Source organism: Fukomys damarensis, unplaced genomic scaffold, assembly GCF_012274545.1.
Source record: "Fukomys damarensis isolate Sample0158 unplaced genomic scaffold, DMR_v1.0_HiC HiC_scaffold_32, whole genome shotgun sequence".
Taxonomy (NCBI): domain Eukaryota; kingdom Metazoa; phylum Chordata; class Mammalia; order Rodentia; family Bathyergidae; genus Fukomys; species Fukomys damarensis.
The window spans coordinates 23,795,913-23,799,564 of NW_022900944.1; positions in this window are offsets into that span (position 1 = coordinate 23,795,913).

The window sequence follows — 3,652 nt, forward strand, 5'->3', positions numbered from 1 at the left end:
CAAAAAAAAAAAAAAAAAAAAAAAAAAAAGCCTCAAAGAAACAGATGTAGGCAAGGACTTTGGGAATAGAATCCCAACTGCATAAGAAATAGTGCCAAGATGGCCAGATGGGCCTGGGATTTAGCTCAGTGGCATGGTGCCTGCCTTGCAAGAGCAAGGTCCTGAGTTTGATCCCAAGCAAAAAAAAAAAAAAAAAAAAAAAAAAAAAGAAAAAAAAGAAAAAAATAGTACGAGCACAGGAGAGCTTTCTATTTACACTGCTTGGCTTGGGGACCTGGGAGAAGAGGCTGAAGACAATATGATCCACCAGAGATGGGAGGAACCACAGAATCTCACCATTGCATTTTGCAAATGAAGGACACAGTATGATCAGTGCTCAGGCTCCACCCAGAAAGAGGATTTCAATCTGTTAAGGCCCAATTCAAGAGAGGAGACTTGGGGACATTGGAGCTTCTTGTGAAAAACTCAGTGGGGATGAGGGTCTGTTCCCCTCAGGCCTCCTCAGCCAAGGGGGAGAGGAAATAGCACCTGCCCAACCATCCCTTGGGCACTGGGCTGCCCACTTCCTATCTGCTCTGAATGGCACTGGCCTCGTTCTCAGCATGTGTTATTCTGAGCATGTGTTTTGTATATGCTGGGCTTTTGCTCTGGGTGATCCTGCCCTTTACTCTTTTTGAACATTTTGAGACAGAGTCTTGCAAGTAGATTAAGTTGCCCAAGCTGGGCTGGCATTTTTGATCCTCCTGCCACAGCCTCACACAGTGTTGGGATTATAGGTGCGTACTACTGCCTTAGCCTGTTTGCTTTTTCAAAAATCAAAGTGATCGGGAAAAAAATTTAAACTGGTAGTGCATCTGGTTAAAAAAATCATATAGATAACAATAATGCACTGCACACTTTGAAAAGTTACAAATATCTTGAATGTTTTCACCATAAAGAAATGATGAATGTTTGAGGAGATAGATATTTCTAACCTGATTTAAACATTTCGTAGTGTGTACATATATGAAAACATCACAGACAACCTCATTAGTATGTGTAATTACTATGTTTTTATGTATCAGTTAAAACACTGGAAATGGTGGCACGTACCTGCGATCCCAGCACTCCAGGAAGCTGAGAGGAGGACTGTGAATTCAAGCCCTGTGCAATTTGGTGAGATCCTGTCTCAAAATAAAAAATAATAAAAGGGCTGGGGATGTAGCTCAGTGTGAAGACCCTCGGCTCAAACTCCACTACCACAAATAAACAATTACAAAATAAAAGTAAATTTAAGGGTTGAGGGTGTAGCTCAGGGGTAGAATGCTTGCCTAACATGTAGCCAGGCCCTGAGTTCAATTTCAGCCCCACAAAAATAAACAAATCTTAAAAAATCAAGTGGTACTAAAAAGCTTTTTATCAGATGCCATTAGTCCCTTGTCCCGATTCTATCGATATCTAGCGCTGCTCCCTGCCTCTTATTGACTGATTCCCCCGGGGACCTTTCTTCTACAGCATCTCACATTCCTGCTCTAACAGAATTGGCCAAGTTTTGAACGGCTGCCCAGCTGTCTTTCTGAAACCATGTTGGTCATTTTTCTGAGGTTGATTCCTTGCATTTGTATGCTCTGCATTGTTGCTTAAATTATGGCTCAATTTTACTGAAGCATATCTTCCACCGACGTGTGTGTGTGTGTGTGTGTGTGTGTGTGTGTGTGTGTGTGTAGTACTGGACATTGAACCCAGGAGCCTAATGCTGAGTTACGTTCTCAGTCCTTTTTGATTTTGATTTTGAGATAGGGTCTTGCTAAATTGCCCAGCCTGTGCTTGAACTTGTGATCCTCCTGCTCACCCTCCAGAGGTGCTGGGATTACAGGCATGAGTCACCATGCCAGGTTTTCTTTTACTGACTAAGAAAGGTTGTTGGGATGCAAATTTAATTACTCTGTACTTTCTGGAAAAGATCATTATTTCAGCTTCTCACCTGACTGATGGCTTGGTTGCCTACTGAAACCTAGGTTGAAAATCAATTTCATTACGAATTTTGAAGAAGTTTACAGTGATGCTAAATAATACTGAGAACTCTTCCCCCTCCATACTTTGCAGAGAACCAAGGTTTTGTCTTTATTTCCAGTCTGTGGTTCTTAAAGTTTGATTACTACACACAGAGGCTCATAGCTGGGATGTAGTTCAGCAGCACAGTGCCTGCCTGGCAAGCGCAAGGTTCCAAGTTCGATCGCTGGTACCAAACCAAACCAAACCAAAAACAAAACAAAACCCACAGATACTCATGGCTTTCAATTCTGGGACATTTACTTTAATTTTCTCCAACAGTTTTTTTAGTATATAAACATATAAATTTTAACTTCAATTCACATTGTTAATGAGATTTATCCGTATTGATTCTCTCTGGGGTTTTGTGGGGGGGTGTGTGTTCTGGAGATTGAATCCAGGAACCACTGAGTTGCATCCCCAGCCCTGTTTATTTTATTTTGAGTCAGGGTCTTGCTGAGTTAGCCAGGCCTCAAACATGGTGTTAGGTAAAAGAGCTGAGAACCAGGACCAGACCAGGACCATAAGAAGCCTTCACTATGGGGAGGGTCTGCCAGGCTGTCCCTGCTTTGTTTGCCTATTCCTCTAGGAAACTCGCTGTAAATTTGCAGGACATGACTTCTGCCTTTCCCCCCATTTACAGAGGTCCTTCCTTTTTCCTTCCCTCCCACCCCATTCCTTCCTTCCGTCCTTTTTGTGGTACTGAGGATGAATTTTTCATTGTATCATACCTAGGAATTAGCAAATCTAGGTTTGTAATGTTTAATTCTACACCTAGCACACGTACCTACACAATTAGCTTTGCTTTGTTTTAGCAATACTGGGATTGAATCCAGAGCCTTCATGCTGAACTACACCAAAATCCCTTTTTTCACTTTTTATTTTGCAACAAGGACTTGCTAAGTTGCCTAGGCTAGGCTTGGACTTGCAATCCTCGTGCCTCAACTTCACAAAGTATGCCTATATAACTTTTTTTTTTTCCTTTTGGTTTTTTGAGACAGGGTCTCACTATGTAGTTCAAAAGGGCCCTGGAACTCACTGTGTAGCCCAGGTTGGTCTCGAACTCACCGCGATCCTCCTGCCTCAGCCTCCTGAATGCTGGGATTACAAGCATGCGCCACCACGCCAGCCTTTCTTGTTTTTCTTTTGGTACCGGGGATTGAACTTGGGTCCTTGCGCTTGCAAGGCAGGCCACCGAACTGCTGAGCTAAATCCCCAGCCCTATCCTTTCTTGTTTTTGAGAGGCAGTCTCACTATCTTACCTAGGTTGGCCTCAAACTCCTGGGCCCAAACAATCCTCCTGTTTTGGATTCTTTTTTTGGTACCTGGGATCAAACTGGGGACCTTGTACTTGCAGGCAGTTTGGCCTCTTGAATAGCTAGTGGGGCTATAGTCACCGGTCATCACACTCAGCTACACAATTAGTTTCTGTGTCTATTTGATTGGTCTTACTTCTGCACCACATTGGAGGCCCTAACTTATAGGTGGCCCTGCCCTAGTATAAGTGTGTCACTTAGTTGTACCAGGCACAAGCCAGGTCACTGGGAGCCCTCCTGACTCAGGCCTGGAGTCTCTAAAGCCACTAGCTTCCTTCCTCCCTAAGCAGAACTGATGCGGAGGC